At 38.9% G+C, this 27,550-nt stretch overlaps 1 protein-coding gene across 2 annotated transcripts in view; it reads left to right on the top strand.

Annotated features, from left to right (window-relative positions):
- Nucleotides 1-11,283: 11,283 nt before the first annotated feature.
- Nucleotides 11,284-27,550, top strand: part of LOC124870511 (leucine-rich repeat and immunoglobulin-like domain-containing nogo receptor-interacting protein 3) — a 62,788-nt gene continuing 46,521 nt past the window's right edge. The window contains exon 1 of one of the 2 annotated variants that reach the window (XM_047369243.1): nt 11,284-11,704. The gene's annotated coding sequence lies outside the window, so the exon portion shown is untranslated. Of the gene's footprint in view, nt 11,705-24,992; nt 25,078-27,550 lie in introns of those variants that run through there. The other variant, XM_047369244.1, reaches the window with a different exon arrangement.

Here is a 27,550-nt window from a genome sequence, read left to right as displayed (position 1 = left end):
TTTCAGCCTTAAATGTGTGGAATAAGGCTATCTATAAACACATCAAAATTGCACCCGGACATACACATCACGAACTTCAGCACTGTCATTAGCTGTCCAATCCCTGTCTCTATATCTATGATCTGGACTAAAAAAAACCTTTAATTCATTTTTACATGCCCCAAACACAACTCATATAACAATTTCATGGATGATTACATATCAAACTTCATAAATCATCTCCAAGTCAACCAACTCACTGCATCTCTTGCTCTACTGCTAAGAAACCTAATGCTGAACAGACAAAATATACACATCAAATGAAAGCTGAGCCTCCACAGATTTCAACAATATGTGTGATAACACTCCATATTAAGTTTTAGGAAAAAGGGAGCTATCAAATAAAAACAGAAATTACTTCAAATCAAATTTTGTCCTACCTTTGCTGTTTTTTATAACAAAAGATATATTTGTCGGTCAACAACTTTATTTCCTGTTAGGTCTTCTGTCTTCACCTCCAACGTGCTTCCTCTGATTGATACTACTGCTAATCTCACGTTGGTAAGTATAGCCTTGTTCTATTGGCTCTGACGATTCAAATGAGGGATCATTCAACCAACCAGTTGCAGATAGAGGGATCTGTACACTTAAATAGCCAAGTAGCAGTTGTTGAAGCATTTCACATGACGCAGCTGCCATCTTCATTTACTTTTTCCTAGTAACAAATATGCTGATATTTGCTCATCCTAACAAATCCCATAAGTGTCCCCTTTACTAAGACACCAATAGTATTCAATTGATTTTGTGTCTGGTGAACTATTTCTAAATCAATTTCATCATAGGTCTTGGATCATTGTCCTGCTGAAGGACACAATTAGGATATTTCTTCAAAATATCCTGGTATTTCATGATGCCACGTGTATACAATAAACCAAAAGAGGACTTGCTGTCAGGATCTGCCATTTTGTTCTTTGTTTTTGTTTACTTTGCCATTAAAGATTTTCCCTGTTCCTTTGATTAGTAGTTTACTTGGTTTAGTTCATATTTGCTTAGATTCTTGTGCTTGTTTACATGTCCTTAGATTTAGTTCTCTCTAGAGTTACTATTTATGTTTAGTTTATGTTTAATGTTTCTATTGGTTTAATAGCTGTGTTTATTGATTCCTTCTGTTTACTTTGTTCTGCCTTTCCTCTTTGCTGTTCCCCTAGTCGTTCCTCCTCTTGTCCTTAGATCCCCTTCAGTTATTATTTACTCAGTTTCCCTTTTATTTTAGTAATTCTTCCCAGCCTTATTTCTAGTATAGTTCTCCGTATTAGTCTCTACTGTTTAAGTTCCTTCCAACAGGTTATAGTTTATAGTTATTTGTTTCCTCACTAGGCTTAGTTCCACTTATTGTTTACATTTTAGTTCATAGTAATTCTAGGTCTTCGCTTCCCTGCTCTTCCTTATCAGATAATGTTATCCTTTAATTCTAGTTTCCCTTTGGTTTTCTTATAGTTTTGTTCCCTCGTGTCCCTGTGTTTCCTAGTTCTTGTCGCCATAGTAACCATTCATTCCCTCAGTCTCCACAGCCAGTTCCCACACCTGCTTCCACTTTTCTTCTGATTAACCTAGCTTCTCTCTCATTGGTCCACTCTCCTTCTCTCCCTGCTTATATACCTGGTTCCTCTAAATATTCTTCGCTGGTTCCTCTTTTCATGTATACCATGTTTGCCACATCTCTCCCCGAACTTTTTGGATTATGCTTCTTGTGAATTCTCTTCTCTGAATCTCCTACAACCTTGTTAGTGCTGATTTCCGAGCCTTAATAACAGAAGATCTGTTTTCAATATGCTGAGCCCAAGCGACTGTTTGCATTTTGGTCCAAAACAACCTCAGACTGTGATACCTGCAGGGGTTATAAATTACCTCTGCTAGATATATTTTTAACTCAACATAATGATTAGTAGCCCGATGAATCCCAAGCACCATGGTAAATGGGAAGAGCACCCAGCAATAATTAAAGGCCCAATTTTTAACTGTCATCAGATAAGAGCGACTTTAATCTGTCACTTGCTGCTGCAGTGGGTTCATCTTTTGATGAATTGCCTCTAATTGACAGCTCAGTTGCTCGTGTGCACATTTGGTTATTTTTGAATGCAATCCAGTGAGTCAAAACTGATTTTCAAGATAAAACAGTAACGACACTTTATGGCTGACAGTCACAGTGCTTTATCAGCATAAGCAACAGTCATGGTCAGGATAAAAGCAACATCTTCTCATTAAGATGGCACTTTTTTTTAAAAAGTGGATATTTCATAAATTTAAACATGACTCTAGGAAAATAAAGGATTTAATTGGCTTAAACAAAACAGACATTGTGAAATTGACTGACATAATCGAGCGTGGCTTAGAGTGAGGAATGGCAGGTGTTCAGTGGACGAGCCGGCATTATGAGTTTGACTTTTGGCCTCGGGTTCACAGGACAGACTTATCCTCTCCTGCATTGATCTGTTACTGACCTTAGGAGCAGTCAGTCAGGCCAGAGGAGTGTGTCTCAGTGTGTGTGTGTGTGTGTGTGTGTGTGTGTGTGTGTGTGTGTGTGTGTGTGTGTGTGTGTGCGCGTGTGTGTGTGTGGGTTTGTGTCTGTTTAAACTTCCGCAGCTTTTGATCTGATCTACCCTGACAAGGCAACAGGACCGAACAATAAAAATGTCTATTTTCCTTCACTCTTATTCCTTCCTTCTCTCTTTAAGCTTCGAGCAAAACAGTGGAGATGGTTAAAGAGAAAAAACAATGGAAGGAAACATGATCAAAGATCCATTTTTCACCTTACATTTTCTTCTAACATGTTTTTTTTCATATAAGTTCTGTGATCAATGAGAGTTTGGTATCATTTGGCTCAAAAGGTTGGAACTGATAGACCTTTAACCTTAAAGTGTAATGTCCCTGGACTGGATACCTTTAAATGCAAGATGTCAGGATCTGGGTTGTGTTTGTGTTTATGTTTGTGTTTGTGTTTTGTGCTTGCTACATGTGTACAGTGTTTTCAGATGGTGCTGGAGTTCTCAGGTGTGCTGGGTGACAGGTGCGACTTATTCTACTGATTACTTTGAGGAGTACTTAAGCAGGAGGCTGCCAGCACTTCGATGCCAGAGTGTTTTGCCCACAGTGGTAACAAGCTCAAGCCAAACACTAAATCTATGCTTTGTTCTTCGACCTCGCGTAACTTTGTTTATGCTCCTTCGCAGGCTAAGTAACCTGAACCCTGGATTTATGTCACTGAATACAGACTATGTGTCCGGAGGTCTTTCTGGATGACCAAGGTTATCTATGTTCGGATTTCCTATCTACTGTCTTCATTTGGATTCGCATCTAGCTGGCAGTTTCCTGCTACCTTCGCCTCCTGGACCTAGCTGTAAGCATACCCTGTCCACCCTCCAACGTAAGCATCTGCACACCGAACTCATTCCTGTTTGCTCCGAGCTCACACTGAACAGCATCTAAAGAACCTTCTACAAACCTGGATCCAGAATGCCTCTTCCCCTGTCGACCTGACCACACCTATTTAATAAGCTGTTCTCTTGATTGCATTAATTCCTTGTTCTTAGTTCGACATCATTCAGTTCCCTATTTTCACCAGTTCTCTTCCCTTTTCCCCATGCAGTTGGAGAATCATCCGTTACGTTCCTGATAATCTTTATTACAATAAACATCCTTTACATATTCTGTTCTCTGGAGTGTTCTCTGTATGTGGGTCAGACCTATTGCAAACAAAATGACAGAACACTCTGGCCAACAAGTCCCAGCAAAAGCATTCCGTATAACTCTCTCTGAACATGCAAATCAAATCCACTTTCATGATTCTTCTCTCCGTTCCCTTTCAGAGCAACAACACCAGACTAACCAACAGCTAGAGCCGATTACCTCCATGTTGCAACAAACCTTAGGTACTCAGTCCACCACACCTATAGATGGCGCTACTGCATTACCGGTATCCCAACAGCTACTTCATTCTTGTGACGTCACTTCCCCTACCCCTGAAAAGTTTTCTGGTAGTGGGGAATTGTGGGGGGTTTTTGCTCCAGTGCTCCCTGGTTTTCAACCGATGCCCCCCGTTCTTTTCCCCATGATGACGTAAAGATTTATTTTGTTATTGGATTATTGACAGGCAAGGCTTTGCAGTGGGCTGAGGCCCGGTTTCCTGATTGTAGAGGATTTGGTTGTTCTTTTGAAGATTTTGTTAAAGAGTTTAAAAGGACTTTTTTCCTTGTGTTAAACAAGTCTAGTGCTGGCCAACAGTTGAGGGCCTTAAAACCCCGTCACAGACCAATTACTGAGTTTTCTATCAAATTCCATACGTTAGCAGCTACCTGGGGCTGGAATAATGAGGCTTTGAAAAATACCTTTTTGCACGCATTAGATGATTCACTGAAGGATGAGTTAGCCATGATTGATAAACCCCCTACCTTGGACGAAGTTATTTCCTTAGCTACCAGAGTTGACAACAGAATCAGACAAAGAAGGAGAGCCAGAGCAGAAAGGTCCAACTACAAACCTCAGCTAAAGAGTAATTTTCCACCCTATGTTCCGTGTCCACCTCGGCAACCAGTTCCTGAAACTGAACCCTTGCTGGTGGGACGTAGTCATCTATCTTCAGAAGAGAGACAGGGACGCAGATTATCCAAACAGTGTTTTTACTGTGGATCTTCAGATCATTTTGTAGCAACTTGTCCTGTCTGCCCCGGGCCATTAAAAGACAGGGTCCACCGGCTTTGAAGGGGGGGTTGGTGGACCACGCTCAGATTTGTAAAGCCCCCAGATTTAGCTTACCTGCTTCTATCATAGTGAACCAGCATACCATGACCTTATCGGCATTGATAGATTCTGGCTGCGAACAGAATTTAATAGATTCAGAGTTGGTGAATCAGGCAGGTATAGATGTTGAATTACTTGAATCCCCACGTTCTGTTCTAGCTTCAAGGTAAGAAGTTGCAGCAAATAACTCAATGAACCAAACCAGTGAACTTTTATTGTCAGGCAAACATAGAGAGAAGACATCTTTTTTGTGTGTTTCCTGTATCTCAAGGCTCATTAGTCTAAGGTTTCCCCTGGTTGCAAGAACATAATCCGCATTTAGATTGGTCTACATGTCGTATTGAGTCCTGGTCCACTAATTGTCACTCATCTTGTCTCCAATCTGCCTTGTCCCCTAGTCAACCTCAACAGGCCTAGAAAGAGGACAAGGTAATTGATCTTACTCATGTGCCCCTTGAATACCATGATCTTAAGGGAGTCTTCAGTAAAAATAAGGCCCTGTCCCTACCACCTCACAGACCCTATGATTGCGCGATCAACCTTTTTCCCGGTGCGCCTCTGCCCACTAGCAGACTTTGTAACGTCTCCTCTCCAGAGCAAAAGTCTATGGAGAACTATATCAGAATCAGAATCAGCTTTATTGCCAAGTTTGTACATACAAACAAGGAATTTGATTCCGGTACACTTTGTTCTTTGGTTTTGTTTTTGTATTACAGAATATACATATTTACAATGTACAATATACACATATATAATAAAAAGGTGCATTTGCAACATCTGTATGCTGTTGTTTTGTACTCTATCAAATGTTCAACAGAGAAACAGCCTGGGGGAAGAAACTGTTTCTGTGGCGGCTGGTTTTAGTGAACAGTGCTCTGTGACTATGCTAGGGACTATGTCTCTCGGCTGGCCTCATGTAACTTTTTAATGCTCCTTTGCAGATTGAAACCCTGAACTTTGGATTTACTTTGCTAAGCACTGACTATGTGTCCGGACGTTTCTGGACAACCAAGATTATTTATGTTCTGAGGACTTCGTTTCCTACCTCCTGTATTCGTTTGGATTCACATCAAGCCGGCAGCTTCCTGTTACCTTCGCCTCCTGGACCTAGCCATAAGCATACCCTGTCCACCCTCCAATGTAAACATCTGCACACCGAACTCATTCCTGCTTGCTCCGAGCTCACACCGAACGGCACCTAAAGAATCTTCTACAAACCTGGATCCAGAATGCCTCTTCCCCTGGCGACCTGACCACACCTATTTAGTAAGATGTTCTCTTGATTGCATTAATTCCTTGTTCTTAGTTCGACATCATTCAGTTCCTTGTTTTCACCAGTTCTTTCCCCTTCTTCCCATACAGTTGGAGAATCATCCGTTATGTTCCTGATAATCTTTGTCACAATAAACGTCCTTTACATATTCTGTTCTCCAGCGTGTTCTCTGTATGTGGGTCAGATCTATTGCAAACAAAACGACACAAGACTGGTTTTCAAGACTTAAATGTCATGTTTAAAGGTCTTACTGTTTGACAAGCTGAATTGTAGTATTCTTTATGAACACACAGAAAGGACAGTGGGATATTGAATTCAGAGGTTTTAAACTTTTTTTTCCAAAATTTAATTTTAACTTTTTTTTAGATTTTAGTTTTGAACCTCTACTAGTTGTATCTGTTTTCCTTTATCATAGTCAAAAATTGCATTGTATACCAAAAATTATGCACATCCAATAAAAAGTACAATTATAAAAAATATCACTGATGTAAGCAAAATTATCCAACATGAAGTCCTGATATGTTAGTTCAGCTACCATTATGAAAAGAAATTTACAACTGGTTTTATGCATATTTAAATGATTGGTAAAAATATTTCTGTCCTATTTAGATACAGAATATCTTCTTCCTTTGAGTCCTTGGCATGGCAGCATTAAACTTGTGATCAGAAAATGTGTTTTTCTTTCAAAGTTGCAAAAAAATAATTAACTAACTACAGGGACCCTAAACTACTTCTTGGGGTCAGAGGCTTCTCAGTATAGGGCTAATTGTTTTACCCTGTTGTGTAACAATAGGTTTGGTTTGGCTATGAATAACAGGTACCAAAGGCAATTGTTAACAAAGTTAGTAATTTTGATCAAGTTACCAAGTTGGGGAAATACCTGATAAATAATAACAAAACAGCCCTCAGTCTGTCAGTTTTTGTATTATGAATATCGGCCTGGTGAGTCAGAATCCTCAAAAAAGTAGCAAAAAAAAAACCACTAGAGCCTAATTTCATGCTTTACAGGCCTCACTTAGCATGTTAAATTGGAAAAAGCCTGAGTACATATGGCTTGTTTTAAAGGGCTGCCAGGAGAAGGTTTCTGACCTCTAAAAACAATTTGGGAGCATGATTTGGGTTCGCAATAAATCCGTTCTGAATAAATCAAGAGACTTCTGGAACAATGTTCTATGGACACATGAGACCATAGTAGAGATGATACAGAAAGCCATATTTGGTGAAGGGGTGAGGATCAGCAGAAACATTTACACCTATAATGAAGCATGGTGGTGGAGGAGTTTTGATTTGGGCTTGTTTTTTGCAGCCGCTATTTTCTTTGTTGCTTGCTGAGCCGCTAATCCCAGATGTGACATGTTCACGCCTGCCTTCCAGATGAAGTAGTGGGAGAATTCACTACTTCATCTGTTGTTCAATAGAACCACAATTTACTGGGCAGGGATTAACAAAGCAGTAACTGACAGGGATTAAGGCCTGTTTGACTATTGATTCTTGATAATCAGGTGGTGCTCCCGCTTGTTAATCTTGATTAAAATTACCAACTTTATTAATAATTGCCCCTGGCACTTAGGGTGTATTCCCACCTGCTACTTTTGGTCCACTTTAAACAGACCAGAGTTCGTTTCCCCCCTTGGTCCGGACCTTTTGGGCAGGTGTAAATACGCTCAAGCGAACCCTGGTCCGGACCAAACAACCGGACCGAGACCCACTTTTTGAGGTGGTCTCGGTCCGCTTCCAAACGGACTCTGGTGCGGTTCGCTTATAGTCTGAATACGAAACGACCGCGATCTGAACCAACTACAGAAAACGTACGTCTCTTTGGACTTAACAAGCCACCATACTCGGTAGCAAAGATGTACGTTGTACTGAAATCATACCTGTGTGTTGCTTAGCAACACTACTGGCATGTTGTGGGACAGGGCACACGCATTCTCCGATGTCGTTCCAAAATTATAAATAGAACTTTGCAAAATCTGTGTTGAATGAGCTGCTCTTGACTCTCACAATAATATTGCAGCTGTAATAACGGCATAAATAAGCAGAACAGAGTTGCTGCACGCAGCACGTCTACAGTTGTTTTCCTAAATTTCCGGGTCTGTGCTCTGTCCCGCCCCCGTCATTTCTGTCGATTGGGAGCAATGATTGTCACCCGTGTGGCTTTGTTTACAAGTAATAGTTCACTTGCAAAAAGTACAGTGTGAAAACAAACCGCACTAATCAAAAAAAATAAATAAATAAATTTTGGTCCGGACCAACGGACTTTCCTGGTGTGAATCCACCGTTAATAATAGTTGTTCATGGCCATACCAAACTTATTGTTGCACAACCCTTTCCATTGAGTGTAGTGTACTGCTTCCTGTTTGTGTGTAACTGCTCACAGTGTAATTCATGTGCAAAATCATTCCATTCACATACATCTATGAAGTCTCAGTATTTACATTTTTCTTTATATGTCTAAATTTCAAATGTAATCATATTTTCAACAGTTTTGATGTGTTTTAAATTAAGCTGTGATTCCATTATCAGACCTAAATACAAAGGGTGTAATTGTAGACCAAAACCACAATTAGGTATGCATCCCAGTTTAAAGTCATGGTTCGGTACATTTTAGTATGCTCCAATCAAGAGAAATAACTAAAAATGTATTATTTTTTTTCTTTTACTTTGGTTAGCAGTAAACAAAAAATCATTTTTCAGTTTGTAAAATTGATTTAATTTAAAATGTTCTAAAACTTAAAAAAGCAGAAAGTGCAGTGATTAGAGATTTGGTTGGAGTTTTTACAATGAACAATGTAGTATAAGCAGGCATAGCCAAAGCCTGCAAAAATTGTTTGTTAGGGCTTGCGAGATAGAGGACCCCGGAATGCAGACTAGTAGGCAGCATGACGGTAAGTGCAAAATGATTTAATAAAAAAAAAAAAAAAACTCATTCTCAGAAGAGGTAGGAACAAAACAATAAACGGACAGGCAGGCCAGGCTTGGCATGATCCACAAAACAAGAAATCAGCATGATCTGAGAGGAAGGCATGAGAATGATTTGAAAATAATTCTGCGATGAATAACTGAACAGGTGTGTATTTATGGAGTGTGACCAGGTGAAACAAGAAGACAGATTAATAGGTGCAAGTGATCCGAATAAACTTAACTGACAGAAGAACAAAACGTGGCTTGAGCAAAACAGACTCTTGAACACAAACTAACAGAAACTAGAAAAACATGAAACAAAAGCATAACCAGATCCAAAAACCAAACTTGACAAAACATGAACGAGACGAAAAAACTAAAGCATGACCAGAAAAAACAAACAGAAACATGATTCAAAAATCTAACAATAATAATAATAATAAACAGAAGAACGATTCAAAACCTTAACTGTGAAAAACATAAAGAAAAAACCTGAAACCAAAAAACCAAACAAACCCAAATCATAACATAGATAGATCGATTTTACAACAATATAACCACTTGAAAACAATCAATGTTGATGTTTAGGAATTTCTGAATATGACTGTGCTCATATATGACAATACAATAAAATTAAGTCACCTTGTTTTGAAATTCAGGCAACCTAGTGTACCAGCTGTACTTGAATGCAGCATGTGGAGCTGTTGGGAAAATCTGCTCTCATCAATAGAGATTCCTCCGACTTTCATTTCATAAAATGTGTGCAGAGTTTGGGGTAATTGAATCCTACGTATAGCCGGATTTTGACGTCAGGTGATTTTTTTCAGGTGTCTGTGATATTTGAGGTGCTTCAGGTGAGTAATTAAGTTCAGCGTAGAGCGAGCTGCTGTACATCCTTCATGTTGTTGAAAAATGCTGACCTAAAGCTTGTGTTTAATCCACCTTTCTTTCCCCATGTCATTGTAGCTTAATACCAACCCTTAATATTCCCAAATAGCAGAGTTTAGGGATAGCTGGAAGTCCTCTCTGGTTTTGTTTTGGTTTCACTTTTTAAAGTTGTGCTTCAGAACTTTACATGTATTCAGGTATAAAATAACGCAATATTTTTTTGGTACATGTGTGTACCAAACCGACGGGGCTGTACCAGATATTTTTGAATATGTGTACCATTACAGCATAAACAGGAAGGATAGAATACAAATTCACACAACACACCTAATCTGGCAGCAAATTTACCAAAACCTTGTTCTTCTAATGCAGAGCTTAGGGCTTCATCAATTAGCATCAACACCAATAAGCTAATATGATTATAAAATACAAATTGCACAATAAAAACATATACATATATGTTATGTTATATTATATATTCTATAATTGATAAATTATTAGAATATATGATAAAATGTATTGATATATGATGATGACATACTCCTAGAACAAACCGTGCAGGCGAGAACCCATTCCCTGACGTCCTGGTGCAGAGAGGGCCACCAAAAACGAGAACTCCAACCCCGACATCAATGTGTTATGATAAGTAATGGGTACTACTTTTTGTTACTACAGCATACCACTGTATGTGCCATGTCAGCGTAATGATATTGGTGTCTGTTCTTGGTCACTTATTAAAAGTAGCGGATAAGTAATGTATTTCGGCAGTCAGTCATCCTTATAAAGGTTATGTAAGTGATAAACATAACACATATGTATTTATATTTACTGTATAGATTGGGTATAAATATATATTTCTGTTAGTTTCTTTTTACCCTGTACAGCATTCAATGTGTAAGATATGAACAACATATGTTTAATTTAGTTTTTATATACAGTAGTTCAAAATAAACTGTTCATTTCTATGAGTTAACAAATTTCCAGATCATGTCATTTTCACTCCTTTTCACCATTATCTGTTGCTTTGTGTTGGTTAATCGCATAAAATCCTATTAAAATGCATTAAAAAAGACATAACTAAAAATGGAAAAAATTCAAGTGTTGTGAATGCCTTTACAAGGCACCACTTGTATGTTTTTATTTTTTTATCTTACCATTTTTCTTGTATTTTTCTTCCTTCTGTACATTTTTATTTTGGAATTTTCTATCTTTCCTTTTCCTATTGTCTTCATTTCTTTTCTTGTCTGGTTGTTTAGAGAGACTCATTTCAACACACGGTCAACGACATCCAGAGCTGAAGCACATAGTGACTGAGGAAACAAGGGAGGGGGGGGGTGGTGCAAGATAAAGAGTGAGTGAGCAGAGAGAGAGAGAGAGATGAAAAGAATGCTAAGTGGGAGAGAGGCGCTCATACTGAAGGAGGCAGAGGAAACAGCTCGCTCCTTCCCCAGCCATCCTCTCCTTTCCCTTAATTCCATATCTATGTCGTTAGGAGACGGAGGGATCCTTGACCTACTGAAGAGCACCGGTTAAACAGGAGGAAGGTTTCATGTTAGCTCCCCTAATGTAAAAGGCTTTTATCTTTTCTGGGGTCACGATCACCAAAAGGAGTAAAAGGAGGTGTGAAGTGTACACATAAGCCTGTCGGCAGGAGGGAGGGCATGCAGGAGAAGAGGAGAGGAGGCAGAGATATGTTTGGAACGCCGAGGAGTGAGACCGACTGAAGGAAAGATCAGAAGATCACATCGGTGAGCTTCTGGACCGGCTACGGCCACTTGTGGGCCAAGTGGAGAGGAAATTAGATCTACATACGCACACAGCTGGACAGATGAGGAGGCATCAGAGACCACTCTTCAGTCCTGGGTATGTTTACTCACACACACAGGCGCACTCACACACAGTTGGGCATGAATTTTTGACCCTCATTGGTTGGAGTGTTTTTACAAATAGAGCGCAGAGACACGTGAAACAAAACTGCGTGTTTGCTGATTTGCGCTGACGACTACCAGGACTGACAAGACCCCCTACTCGCCCTCAGATACTCGCAGGAAAGGGAAGAAGATGACAGGGAGGAGAGGTCATGCTTCCTCTTTCTAAATCTTTATTTTTGCAACCAGGGGGAAATTTTTCAACATGTCTTTGAGTGATACATGTAAAAAAGCCTCCACTGTTGCAATGTTGTCATGTTTCATGTCTCTGGGCAAAAATCTTTTTCTGGCTCATTACATTAACTTTTTGCCTGAGTTATGTATTCAGTACACAGTGTGTAGCAATGGACTGTGGCAAATAGAAAACTGACTAAAGCTGGGCTTCTATTCTGCCCTGCAGGATGCCACATGTGGTAACATGACATGAACAACCTCACTTAATGTGACCTAGTGCTTAGTGGCTACTTACATACTGGCCTGTAACACCAAGAATGCTGCATGGGGTGTTTCAGCATTGCACTGAGTCCCGCTTTCTCTCTTTCACCAGTTCTTTTTTACAATCTTCCTTCTTTCACCATTTCCAATTACAGACTGTCACCTTTCCCCCTGATCCTATCTCCTGTTGCATTATCTTTCTAAGCAATTACCTACACCTGAATCTTTCGCTTTCAACACCATGCCTGACTAGTTTCCTCTCTTTTCATTCAACAATGAAAGTAAAGGATGAGAGAGGAATGCAGGGCCGTATTTTAGAGTTCCATGAATTTCAGCAAAAAGAATGAGGAAAAATGCTGTTGCCATGTATAATCTCCACAAATTACCTAGTACTTGTGGCAAATTTTACTGTGCAGACAAACTGAGCCTGTAATGATCCAGACTCCATTTCTCCTTCTCATCATTGACTTGTTTGGGTTTCTGACTTTATCTTTGTTCACAGTATTGTCTTCCTGACAGCAAACTGAAACAAAGCAAACTTTACTTCATTCACTAAAGATTTGTCAGAGAGCTGAAACCTCTTCAAGGAGGTTCTTTTCAATTCTCTTTACCTCTATTGTTATAGAGGTTTTTATAAACTTCCTTTGTAATACAACATGTTAAAATATTCATTTTGCCTTCCAAACTGTCTTTGACCTTAGTGCCATGTATTCAACAAGATGTCAGAAACATTCCTCAGAGATTCTGATTCTTTTTTACATGATAACATCACACAGCTGCTGCAGATTTGTCAGCTGGACATCCATGACATGAATCTCCCATTCCACCACATCCCAAAGGTGCTGTGTTGGATCGAGATCTGGTGAGTGAGGAGGTCACCACAAAAATACAATCTGAGATGATCTGAGCTTTGTGTCCTAGTGCATTAACTTCCTGGAAGTAGAAGACAGGAACACTGTGGACATAAAGGGATGGAGATGGTCAGCAACAAATCTTGGGCAGGCTGTGGTGTTTAAATGATGCTCACTTGGTACTAAGAGGCCCAAAGCGTGCCCATAATTTAACCCCCACACCTTTACATCACCACGGCCAACCTAAACAGTTGATACAAGGCAAGATAGATCCATTCTTTCATGCTGTTTATGCCAAATTCTGGCTCTACCCTCTGGATGCTGTGGCTAAATTTGAGTCTCGTTGGGCCAGGGGACATTTTTCTAATGTGTTCTTGTGCAATTTTATTGAGCCTGTGCACATTGTAACCTCGGTTTCCCGTTCTTTGCAAAGAGGTGTAGCACCTGGTGTGGTTTTCTGATGCCCATCTGCCTCTAGGTCTCACATGAGTGTGCAAATATGTTATTCTGCATGACCTCTGACATCAACATTGCATTTTTGTCCACAAAACTGCTGCAACCAAGCTTCACAAGAAAACACAGCTTCAGTATTAGTCTCAGATAGTCAGAATTTATGGCACATTTTCAATTGATGTAATTTTCTTCAGCAAATGAAAATTCAACTTTCTGTTTGTACAATGTCCCAGAGTCAACTTGTCACTGCAGCATAATCTCTCCTATAAGCACTATTGGTGTCTTGGTGGGTTAACTTCAAAAGGGTTATTAGCTCTGCTACTCTAAAGAGTGTGGCCCCTCTGATTGGAAATTATGATTTGCTGAGCAAATGCCTTTTTTTTGCAAATACAAATTCAGCTGCTGCTTGTTATCACACAGTTAGTTTTCACAGTCTTTTTTTGGATTTACTGGTATGTTATGAGTCATTGCTATGTTCCAGGGTCAACTTCTACTTCTTCATAAAATTTTTATAGTTGGTCCTACATTTTACTCAGTTACCCTCTGGTACACAGCAGAATTTATGGGGGAGTCTATGATGGTGACCTGGCCAGGTATTGCTCCAGAAAAGCATCCTCTAACCATGACACTTCCAGTTCTATGCTTCAAACCTGTAATGAGGTTCTTTTCCTGGAATGCTGTATTTGGTTCATGCTAAACCTATTCTCTTTTCAGGTGCCCAAACATTTATATTTTAAACTCCTTTGCCCTGAAAGCAGTATTCCAAAAGTATTTATCAGTGTCTGTATTCTCTCTGGCAAACCTTAGTCTGGCCTTCATGTTTTTACTAGAGAGAAAAGGTTTCATCCCATGACACCTTCGATGGTAGCTAAAGTTGTGCATTCTCTTTCTGATTGTACAGGCATGTACTGTCATGTTTATAGTCGCAAAAACGTCCTTTGGGTCCCATAATGATATGTTCACGTGTCTAGAGACTGTTCTGAACGTTCTCCACTTGTAGACAATTCTCCTTATAGTGAAATGGTTGATTTTAAATTGTTTTGAGACCTCTTAAAATCTCTTCTTTGACTCAAAGGTTGCTGCAACTTTCATTCTTAAGGCCTCAGACAGCTCTGTGGTGTTTAATATCACTTCAGTAGTCAGGAGCAACCCAAGCTAACTATTGAAGAATTAAACAAAGCAAAGCCCTGTAAAAATGCAATAATGATGTTCTCTGTATCATGTGCCTCTGGTGTGAGTTATTGTAGCCATTTTAAATGGGAATTAAAAGTGAAGAGGTCCTAATTTACTCTATATTAGAAACAGCATTTTTGTTGCATATTACGGAAAATGTTAAAATTTCTTTTCTTCAGGTTTTAATATCTTTTGTCACTTGAAATTTGGATTTTAAAATTGAGCTGAATATGAAATTAAACATTAATAAAACATGTTAGAAAAACATGCAGGCTATTGTAGGGTTTCCAAATTTTTCCACATGACTATGTAACCGTGCCGTTTCAAATTCCTTGGTTTCTATTTAGTCTTTGTTGGGTTTAAAACTTTCAGGCTCTCCTTGCATTACAGCATACCTATCTACTAGATGAAAAACTTAATTGAGATTAAAATAAATGTTTGAGATTTATTTATTTATCTATGCATGCGGCCTTTGGGCCAGCTCATACCATGCAGCTTCATAAAAAAAGTGAATCAGCCATTGGGATGGAAAGCTCTGAAGGAGATTCAAACTTTAATGTTTTTAGTAGGGAACAGTGAGCCAGTCATTTTATTCTCACAGTGCTCACAAATTGGTCGCAACTTTGTTTTTCTCTGCCTTGTATCTAAAATGCTGCCACATAAAATAATTTAGGCTTCTAGAATGCATTTGTAACTGAGTTTGTTAACCACACAAGAGCTACACAATTAGCCAAAACATTCAACACAACATGGCAACTCAACAGCTACTGCCTTTCTTACTTCAAAATAAAAGTCTCAAACAGTTTGGCTACAATCACACTGCAGGACTTGATGCCCAATTCCGATTTTTTGCGGATATCCTATTTTCCTATTTTTTCTTTCTGGTCGTTCAAACTACTAACTAAATGCGACCGCCATCAGACTTTACTTAATAGTTCACGACCCCAACGCGATACATGTGTAGATGGTGAATGTAGTCATCACATAGCACAACACTGTTAACAGAAATAATAATGGATGTCTGTTATTATTGACCTGTTGAGCAATGGGAGCCGACCATATTATGAACACATCATAACAAGACCTAGTAAGGTACGAAAAACTGCTCTTTACTGCTGTAGAGAGCACTGTGTGGATGCGTAGTCAGATCCAGTACAATGATGTGAAAGTTGGATGAAATACAACGTGACTATTCTGACTGCAGAAGCTTTTAAAAATATTGGCCGTGTATCCGATTTAGTAATACATATGAAAGTGGCACAATTCAGATTGTTTTGAAGGTGAATAAATCGGAATTGGGCCATTCAGACTGCCATGAAAAAATCAGATTTGGGCCGCCTTTCCATTTTGTGTGAACGTAACCTGAGATAAAGATCCAATTTAATAAAGGACTCAGCATCACATCTGTGGCTCATGATATTAGCTTGGACTTACTTCACCAGTCGAATCAAATACAGTACAGACCAAAGGTTTGGACACACCTTCTCATTCAAAGAGTTTTCTTTATTTTCATGACTAGGAATATTGTAGCTTCACACTGAAGGCATCAAAACTATGAATTAACACATGTGGAATTAAATACTGAACAAAAAAGTGTGAAACAACTGAGAATATGTCTTATATTCTAGGTTCTTCAAAGTAGCCACCTTTTGCTTTGATTACTGCTCCGCACACTCTTGGCATTCTGTTGATGAGCTTCAAGAGCTAGTCTCCTGAAATGGTTTTCCAACAGTCTTGAAGGAGTTCCCAGAGATGCTTAGCACTTGTTGGCCCTTTTGCCTTCACTCTGTGGTCCAGCTCACCCCAAACCATCTTGATTGGGTTCAGGTCCAGTGACTGTGGAGGCTAGGTCATCTGGCACAGCACCCCATCACTCTCCTTCTTGGTCAAATAGCCCTTACACAGCCTGGAGGTGTGTTTGGGGTCATTGTCCTGTTGAAAAATAAATGATGGTCCAACTAAACGCAAACCGGATGGAATAGCATGCCGCTGCAAGATGCTGTGGTAGCCATGCTGGTTCAGTATGCCTTCAATTTTGATTAAATCCCCAACAGTTTCACCAGCAAAGCACCCCCACACCATCACACCTCCTCCTCCATGCTTCACGGTGTGAACCAGGCATGTAGAGTCCATCCGTTCACCTCTTCTGTGGCGCACAAAGACACGGTGTTTGGAACCAAAGATCTCAAACTTAGACTCATCAGACCAAAGCACAGATTTCCACTGGTCTAATGTCCATTCCTTGTGTTCTTTAGCCCAAACAAGTCTCTTCTGCTTGTTGCCTGTCCTCAGCAGTGGTTTCCTAGCAGCTATTTTACCATGAAGGCCTGATTCACACAGTCTCCTCTTAACAGTTGTTCTAGAGATGTGTCTGCTGCTAGAACTCTGTGGCATTGACCTGTTCTCTAATCTGAGCTGCTGTTAACCTGCGATTTCTGAGGCTGGTGACTCGGATGAACTTATTGTCCGCAGCAGAGGTGACTCTTGGTCTTCCTTTCCTGGGACGGTCCTCATGTGAGCCAGTTTCTTTTAACGCTTGATGGTTTTTGCGACTGCACTTGGGGACACTTTCAAAGTTTTCCCAATTGTTCGGACTGACTGACCTTCATTTTTTAAAGTAATGATGGCCACTAGTTTTTCTGTACTTAGCTGCTTTTTTCTTGACATAATACAAATTCTAACAGTCTATTCAGTAGGACTATCAGCTGTGTACTATATCCACCTCCTGCACAACACAACTGATGGTCCCAACCCCATTTATAAGGCTTGAAATCCCACTTATTAAACCTGACAGGGCACACCTGTGAATTGAAAACCGTTTCAGGTGACTACCTCTTGAAGCTCATCAACAGAATGCCAAGAGTGTGCAGAGCAGTAATCAAAGCAAAAGGTGGCTACTTTGAAGAACCTAGAATATAAGACATATTCTCAGTTGTTTCACACTTTTTTGTTCAGTATATAATTCCACATGTGTTAATTCATAGTTTTGATGCCTTCAGTGTGAAGCTACAATATTCATAGTCATGAAAAAAAAAGACAACTCTTTGAATGAGAAGGTGTGTCCAAACTTTTGGTCTGTACTGCATTTACAGCAACTCATCCTTTGTGAAGTAAACCTACACTTTACACGTATCAGGACTCATGATATAAATTTGTGAGCATTGTTTCAGGAGGAATGCAGTATATTGGGAAAGCTAAGAAAATTATATTCAGGTTGTATGACATCTCACTGCAGGCTTTAAAGCCAACATGGGAAGATGATACAGTGAACACAGCAGGTTAGGGGCTAGAGAAGGAAAAAGTAATAATCGTTTTTACTTGAGGGGGTGTGAGAAAATGAAAAACAATCCAAGGTAGGCATTACTAAGAAGGTATGACTAGAAAGGTGAATAGGGGGTTGTTGAAGGAGCTTTTGATCTCAGCCAGTGCGCTGTGTGTGTGAGGGTGTGTAACTAAGGATGATGACCAACCAACCTTGAGCAATGCAACGTGGGTCCTAAGATGTCCTGCATGGGGGATTGCTCCCATTAGGTTGCTGGAGCGTGATTGAGGTGATTTCATGGACAAGGACAAAGTCTCCTAACCCAGAGATCTGCAACTAACCACACTCACACACTTCATAATAATCCACACAGGCAAAAAACATACAAAAAAACACAAGGCAATAATAAAGTGAGGAATTACATTGCAGAGTTGTGTTCCTTCTGAGGCGAGCATGAATTGAATGGTCCTGTTTTTTAGTATCACTCACCTTGGGTGAGTGTGCTTGTGATTGTGTTTATTTCTGAGTCCATTGAGGTTATAATGCTTTGGTGTAAAATGTATGGTATAAAATAAAGGGTATGATCCCAGTCTGTAATAAAGAAGCCGGCTTTTTCCTCAGGTCAACTCACACGGAGGTGGGAGCTATACTTCCCTGCAGCTTTCGCCTCCTTCACTCTATTACAGCCTCCTGGCCTCAGGACCTCCTCTTCCTTCTTCTGCTTCTCTGTTTTTCATTGCCTCCTTTATGAAAAATAATTTTCTCGCATACAGCCTTTCCTCTAACGCAGCCCTTCCACTTTCTATTTCGCTTACTTTAATTTACTTTCCCACTGCAGTCTTTGTTTTTTTTCTTCAGAAGTGACCTCGGGGCTTCAAATTCTGCTGTTCCGCTCTGCTCTCGGTTTCTGTCTGTCTGTTTGTCTGTCTTCTGCACTTCATTGCTCTGTCTCTTTCAATCTCAACTGGGGAAAGTTTGAAGGTCACCTGCTGTCTTGCACTTTTAATGAATTTGCATTGAGCTTTGAGCATTGAGCTCTGTGTCGTTATTTGGTCTGACACAAATATCTGCAAAGTGATTCTTAATGTATTTAAAAGAAAATGCTCAAATTGAATTTATCGATCATTAAATCTTCCTTTCTAATTACAGAACGCCTTTCTCCTGGGAGGTGTTCCACTCAGCATTACTGTAGCAGCCAGTATCTCATTCAGAAGACAGCTCCATGCTTCAGTCACACACCATTCTCTCTCCTCCCCAAGAGGTTACTAGTTTGAGTGCAGAAAGCAGAAAAATAAAGTGCTTGATTCTAACAACCATTTGCCACAAGGTTACATCACAGTTATGAATGTCACACTCTGCCAACAGTCAATATTTTCACACTATATATGATAAGACTCTGGATTTTTGTGACTATTTGATGCATAAGCTCAGTTGTTACAACAAATGAATTAGTTACACAATAAGACTTTAACTCGTTTTTCCATGTTCCAGGACTTCTTCTTTATTATGTTGTTGTTTTGGGGCAATAATGCATATAAATAAACTGTATATACAACGTGTTTTATTGTTTCATTTGTTTGGTGACACAAAATCATTTTTAACAACAAGTTTGCAAACTATTTATTTGTTTTGACACTACTTTCAGCTTCAAACAACATTAGGTTTTCCTTGCAGAACAAAAAACAACAAAGCAAAAAAAGAGCAATATAGCAACAGCGTTACTATATTTTTATAGTACCATTACTGTCCTGGATTAAACACCTGCATTCTTTTAAGTTGATTCAGTTTTCATTACTTTGCTTACATTCATCTGTTAGACTCTCCCATACTTTCTAAAAATAATTTCTTGTCGGTATATTTAAAAGTAAATTATTTATTTAATAGTTTGGCCTTAAATTGCATTTGTGGTAAATCACATTCTGAAATGTATTCATAATTTGTTTTTATTATCCATTGATTGTTGGGACGTTTGGACCTCCATAGCATGACTGTCATTAAAGCAACTATTTTTAAAACTTTAAAGCTTTAAAATTTGGATTAGCCCTTTTAAAAAACTGATAAAAATAGAACGGCAGATCAACTAGTGACACAAAAATAAGTCTGTGAGACGAATTAACAAGCCCTGCCTGCTAGGAGAAATTCCTAAACTGGATTTATAGTTAATAGTTAATTACATATTTTTATGGCCCTATTTTAATCAGATTTGCAATCTAAAATAAAGGCTGGTCAGAGTTAGTAAAGAAAAGTTGATACTGAAGTTTGAATTGGCTGAATAACAAAATTTGAATGTTGACAAATTCTTTCACTCCCTGCTGCAATTAGACGAAAAGCCACTAACAGTAATGTGTGTATTGTGTGCCCTGCTCGAATGAGGGCATTGTGTTTCTTACATTTCATTAAATGTTTATTAGGTGCTATAAAGTTTGGGCTTCAGTTCACCCGTGCTTCCCGTACATCCCTAAGTTTAGTTGAGGAGATTTACTTAATGCATCTATGCAACAGTTTGTATTGTGGTTATTTTGATGCTAATGCAGGTTAAATAGTATCACTTTACCTTTTAATTATGCAGGTTAGTTAATGAGCAGCTGCAAGATGTAGGAGGCCCCCTGTGTTCTCTTCACCTTTCTCCATCCTCTCGTGTTTGTGAACATGTGTCTGAGAGAGAAAGATAAAGTAGGTGCAGATACAGAAAGATTAAGACAATAAGGAGTCCTTTATTTTTTCAGATTTTCATATTAAATAAATTTTGATTTAAGTAATTGGCTTTGGTTTCCTTATTCATTAGCTTCAACAGCATGATTTTAGGGCCCGAGCACTGTGCAGATGCGTCTTGTTATATGTGTGCATTTGTGTTGGTATATGGAGGTTGTACTGTACTCACAGGCTAAGGAGTCTCACTTGTATGCTTCACTTTTCTCATTCCTGTTTTCTTATTTCCTCACTGCAGCCATTTATTGTTTCATCAGTGACTCAGCGGCTGTCTGATCCATAAGAACTCTCTTAAAGAACGCTGTGTTGCTATTGATCCCCTCAGTTTGTCCAGGCACAATCCAAACTACATTTTCCTGTTTAGAAAAGCGACTCAGCCGATAGCTGTGATGGAGTGTTGTGCTACGGTTGCACAAAATTGGATTCTAATGACTCAGGTATCAAGTATTGAGCACTGCACAGAGCTTCCTACAGAAATGGCTAGGAGGTAGACTGATTGCTTTTTCTTAGGTTTAGCCTATCCCTTCCCATAGACTTCAAGATTCAAACTTCATCTATTCTTGGTGCACTAAAGAGTCAAGCATGACTATGTTACTTTAGAACCAGTCTTCTACATACATCCCATTGTATAATTATTCATACCCCATGAACATTTTGCCATTTTACAATCACAAACTGGCAGAAACAAAGCCTTTACATCTCCCTGAAAACACTGTCCTCCTCACCATGAAACATGGTAGTGGGAGCAACATGCTTTGAGGTTTTTTTTCTCATCAGGAATGGGCAGGCTCATCATTCCTACGATAGAAAGGCGGATCGAGCTAAATACATGGCAATCTCCCCCAAAATAAGAAAAACCTAAGGCAGAGACTCACCTTAAAGCATAACAATAAAACCCTTAAATACAGCCATGGCTACAATGGAATAGTTAATGTCTAAGCACATCCATGAGTTTAAATGGCCTAGTCAATGTTCAAACATATATCAAATTGAGAATCTGTGCCAGGACCTGAAAATTATTGCTCACACATGCTCTAATCCAATCTTCCTGAGTTTCTCCTGTTTCGGAAAATAGAATGAGGACCGTTTAAAAAAGATATAATCTTAGGAGGCTAAATTGAAATGTAGGCCACACTTTTCAGTTTTTTTCTTGTATAAGAAAAAGAAGAGGAATGCCATTAATCATTTTCATTCCACTTCAAAACTATACACAACTTGGTGTTGTGGTGTTGATCCAGGCCATAAAATCCCAATAAAATACACAGAGGTTTGTGGAAAAGTTCACATAGTACCAATATTTTTGTAACATACAGTATCTGATAATAATGAAGATTATCAAAAGGAGACATGCACATACATAACATATGCAAATTACTGTGTAATACTGCACAATTTGCAAGACAGTACGATGACACAACATGGTCCAGACAATACAAGTATTACAAAGTTCACTGACAAACTCCTGCACAGTCCTCACGTAGTGGAGGTGCAAAAATTCAAGATGTGCAAAAGCCATCAAGTCCAAGTGTTCAAATATTTTAAAGTACTGAAACATTTATTGACTCTGTGTGGTTTATTTTATTTAAAAGTCTAAAGGTTTGAGGCAGAAATTGTTGCAGAGTAGGGAAGTGATGGCCTTGAGGAAGGGGGGATGGGTGTGCTTTACTGTTTACCATCAGAGTAAATAGGTTCTGTGACGGATAAGCAGATTCCTGCACGATATTGGTTGCTTTTCAAGTGGATCTTGAATGACGAATGTCTGCTGTGATTGAGACTCCAGTGATCTTCTCAGCTGTTCTCACCTTCCACTGAAGAGGTCTTGTGATCCAATATAATGGAGAATTCATACCAGGAATAGACACAGCTATTTGAAACATGGTTTGGCTGCTGAAACATTAAACTGTCCTCTGCCTTGACAGAAAGAGGAGGAACTGGGTTTTTAATATTATGAAACTAGTGTTGATCTAACGGGAGAGATTTTAAGTTTCCCTTTGACCCTACTTTTGTGGTCATTTGAAGTAACAATTAATTGCCAATGACACCAAAACTTTGTACATTACAGGCTAAATGTCAGAATATTTTCAACCACATTTTGTTATGGTTGTTGAGCCAATAAAGATTTTTAAGCGGAAAACTAAAATGTTAGTTTGAGGCCTGTCAGGAATAAGTGAAAGCAACACTAAATACTGCACATCAAAGCACAGCTGATGAAGGTTGTTGTGGCAATTTAATATTTTAACTCTCAAAGCATGTGCATTTCCTATGTGACCTAACTAAGAACTAGGGTTAAATGGTTAAAGCAGGACAGGGGGTAAATGGGGCACAGCAATATTTAAACATTTTTTAAAGAAGTTAAAAGGCGCTCCATTCAACCTGTGCAAAATATATTTTCTTTTCTTTTAAGCGCAAACTAACAAACTGTTGAGATCAACACACATGCATTCACTGATCTAATAAACAAGGGCCAAACTGTGATTGATATGACTTGACAAACTTGTATTTGTGGGACCATCTTCTTGAACAGCCACTATAGCTGCTGAATACCTTACAGTGGCTTTTATACAAGGTTACACAGCATAGAGCCTGCTGCATAAGGAAGCAACTGGTCAGAGAATAGCACACACAATGAGTCATGTGAGCTTTTAATCAGAACCATGTTGCAATGTGAAATGATGGTCTGGTTTATGAATCATGGTTCTTCATATAGACAAACTATGCGCCTAATATTGCAGGGCAGGACAGAACTGCTTTAAATATATATTTTTTTATTTCTGGACTCCAATCTAGATCCAGCAAATTAATCCTTACCTTTTCTACACCTTATGAATAGGGCACCATTAGCAGAGGCCTAACTAACAGGCTTATGGGAGAGACCTGAGCTTAGTGCAGCAGCTGCTATAACACATTAGTATGAATTATAACGATCAAAGAAGATTTGCTTATAAAGCAGCAGAACAACTCTCATAAGTGTTTGAAATGTTTTGGGCTAAGGTTTGTTACAAGCTGTTGCATTTTTATTGTCAGGAAAACAAACATTTGAGTCTGTTTAAGAAGAAACTTGTGATAATTGATGTATATTCACCTTAACGGGGGGTTCAACTTTTAATCGTAATATATTTATTACTATCACTGGTTGCTGCCAATAGAGGATCAAGGGGATTTTCAAAATCTATGAACTAAAGCAAGATTACGAAATGTGAGTCAGTCATAGTGTATAATAGAGAACACATTCAAAGGTTGTACAGGGGTCATGCTTCTTTTGGTCAAAGTAAGGGCAAATATTAAATATTTAACATTGATTAAAGCACACCATTACCCAGCAGGAATTGGTGCAACATTGCAAGAGCTCACCAGGTTCAAGTAATATGAATATAGATGTATGACAGGTCCCAGACAGTTCTGAGATAGGACAGCTTTAATCCCTCTGCATGTGTCACACTTGTCTCCACTTTGTTTGGTTTTCCTTCAGTCCCCTCTCACACCGACTGCCCAGCCTCCACAAGCATTCACACATGACTCACACCTGTCCTGAATCAGTCGCTGTGTACTTATACCTTCCATCAAGCCTTCATTTCTTTCTGTCAGCCTGTAATAGGTTTGTGCCTTCTGTTGTCCTGCTCCTGGTGTGCAGTTCTTGGTTGTTTCCGTTTGCCGTCTTCCTGCCTGTAAGCAAAATTTGCACTTTAATAAACCACTAAATCTAGTCCTGCCTGCTTGCTCATGTCTGCCCTTAGGTTTTCTATACTCCTCGTGTCCTACAATGTCTATGGCTGTTTGTGGGGAGACAGATTGTCTCAGGTCAGAGTTCACATATAGGACAAAAGCATATGCGCTTTCCAAACCTGGTTAAAATATAATGTTTAAGAGTCTTTGTTTTTCATAAAGAACAGACAAAACCCAACAAAACAGCATGTGTATTTAAAAACACACCTAGCTGATTTATTTTTGATTTTTTGGTCCAAATAAGGGAAGTTTTTATCATAGCAATAGCTGCAGTGTCATCATGTTTTTATTTCCTTAGGCAAAGGAGATCATTAAAATTGAAGTTAAAAATGAACATATGCAAAAGTTTCTAGGTGAATGTAGTCAAACAGACTCTCTGTACCGTCCTTTAGCAGTGACACCCTGTTTTTCATACATACACACACACAGATATGCATGCATGCACGCAGACACAAACACGCATGCATTTCGCTTTGAGGAAGCACAGATTCAGACATTACTTCCGCCTCACCGCTACACAAACAGGCCTGCAAAAGCCGGAGGACTTTTCACCATCAGATCTGCACACACACACACTATAAATTCATGCAGTCTCCATCCCTGCAGGAACGGAGGCATGTGGGAATCACTTGGGAACGCCAGCACATATGTGTCGCTTTGTCCTTAATACGTGTCACGTATGACAGAAAAGCCAGCAGTTAAGTAAGTGAATAAATTTATATGCTGTTTGTCTTTTTTCTTCTTGTAGATCTAAACGTTAGCTGCTTTCTTAAATTGAAAAGCCGCTCTGCTTGGCCCCTGCTCAGAACCAGACAATAAAACCCACCTTGAATCATGCGCTCCATTGCACGTTGAACTATTTGTGTTTTTCCCCAGCTTTAAATTGTTTCCTTGTAGCGAAGCAGCCAGGGTCTTTTTCAGCATTTGAAGAATAAATAGCAGGCAAGAATGGCTGCTTCAGTAAAGAACAATAAGGTCCAGACCTAAAGGGAATACTGAAGTGTTGTCTCATAGTAGTATCCCTTTTGTTATAACAATGAAAATGGATGATCAAATTTCTTTACTTGTCTGGTCGTTTAGTCGTTTGGTACATAAGCCTACAGTTGATGCTCCTTTTTATCTTTACATGATCATATACCTTCCTTTCTACTCTCTTCTGTAGATCAATGTTCAAAATAATTTTCTAGTAACCAAGTTATTTTAGCAAAATAATATTTGCTGGGAGAGCTTCCCAATTTTCTCAAACCCATTAAACATTAAAAAGTGATGCAGAGCACTTTAATGCACCTGTCAGTCTCCTCTGCTGAGCCTTTTTTCTTTTTGAAGTCATCATTACAACATCTGAACTCGCTTCCAGACCTGACATGCCTCATGGTGTTTGGGCAAATTAAAGTCTGTGAATTCAAGTTTCTATTTCTGTTAATCAGGGTAACACACCATGTTAGTTTTATAGCTCAATGAATCCACTGTTGTAGTACAAGTAATACCTTTCCTAAATCACGAGATTTGTGTTAACAATTTCCCGCTTTATATCGTAAAATACAAGGAAGGGAAGGCTCTACACTGGCTACCTGCTGCATTCAAGATTGATTTTATGATCCTTTGATTTGTTTATAAAGTTCTCAATGCGTTTTTCTACTCATTTAGCAGAATAAGTATTATTTCTCTGCAGAACCCTAAGGTCTACTGAAAACAGGTTTTTGACTACCCCTAAAGTGCATACAGCAAGGCCTTGATTTATGATGTTCATTGCCTTTGCAATGGACTACCTGAGAACCTGAGAGTGCATGTGCAAGTTGATTGTAAATTAAGTTTTCATCTAACCTATAATAATTTATAATCTTACTTCAGTGTTGTGTCATTGTAGGTAGAAGAAAATTGAAAACATGAGTTCTTAATTGCCTTAAACTTATTTGAAGTTGCGTGATATCAGAAAAACATGTTATTCTAATACTATTGAGAAATGTTGCTATGCTGACATTGATTATGATTAACCCACCTTTTCTTGCTTATTTCTTAGCTTTTGTCCATACCAATCTCCTCTCCACCTTTTGTGAACTCTTGCATTTTGCCTACTAAAAAAATTTCCATCAATTGTGGGCATCGAGGGCTGTAAAGTCTATCTAACAGGGTAAATGAAGTACTGACATGCATAATTTGTATGCATGTCACATGAAATGTAATATTCTATTGAATATTGCATCCAAAGAGTCCAAACATCATTACAATTGCGATTCAAAAAATGCAGCTTTTCCTCTAGTAAATACAGTGTTTCCTTCATGTAACCTTTGCTCCAGATATTTAATACTTTGTTAGAATTTTTCATTCTAGTCAAATGTTGTTATGTTTGGAGGTATGTGCGATTGTTGGGTTCCCTACCTCAATTGCAATACTAAGGTCCAATTTATTGATGAACCCACCATTGCCAGCAACAGCAGCTTTAACTATTCTGTAAACATCTTCCAGGTTTAGAATTAGGCGTGTGTTCATAGTCAGAGGAGAAAACCAGAATTGCAGCCTCAGCTCTCATTCATTCCAAAGATGTTCAAGAAGGTTGAAGGTTGGCAATATAGTGTTTATAAAACAAGCTAAATCAATAATGCACACTGACATATAAGGCCTGATCGGTAGCTGAACTTGAAATAAGGGTCACAGTAGAATATGAGATTTCCGACAGGATAAAAAGTCTGCAAAAAGTCTACATTGAGAAATTCGAGTCGTTTTAGTATTTTATTTGGACCTCGGCTGTACTAAGAGCACCAAGCTGGATGGTCTAAGTGTTCTTGGGGGGCTGTAGAAGTTGAGCACCTCAGTTAAATGCACGTTTACAGAACTTTTGATACTTTAAAGTAAAATAATCTTAAAATAAATACAAAAGCATGCATGCAGTCAGGAACCTACCAAAACTGGAGAAATGCTACCATGCCTTTTAATACCTGTAAAAATACCTGTACTGCAAACTACATAAAAAATGGGAGTTGACGATACGAGGACAATTTAAAGTTTTTTTGCACATGTGCATTTTAACATATCTTGGGAGTTATTGATGGCAGACAGTGGCCTGAGGCTTAAAGAACCTGAGGATTTAGTAGCTAAACCCACATTTCCTGTATTTTGGGGGTTTAATTATATTGAATGAAAAAGAGAGAAACAAGGAAAACATATAACTTCAAAA

This window comes from Girardinichthys multiradiatus, chromosome 6, assembly GCF_021462225.1.
Source record: "Girardinichthys multiradiatus isolate DD_20200921_A chromosome 6, DD_fGirMul_XY1, whole genome shotgun sequence".
Classification (NCBI taxonomy): domain Eukaryota; kingdom Metazoa; phylum Chordata; class Actinopteri; order Cyprinodontiformes; family Goodeidae; genus Girardinichthys; species Girardinichthys multiradiatus.
The sequence above is the reverse complement of the archived record's forward strand: the minus strand, read 5'-3'. Positions and strand labels throughout refer to the sequence as shown.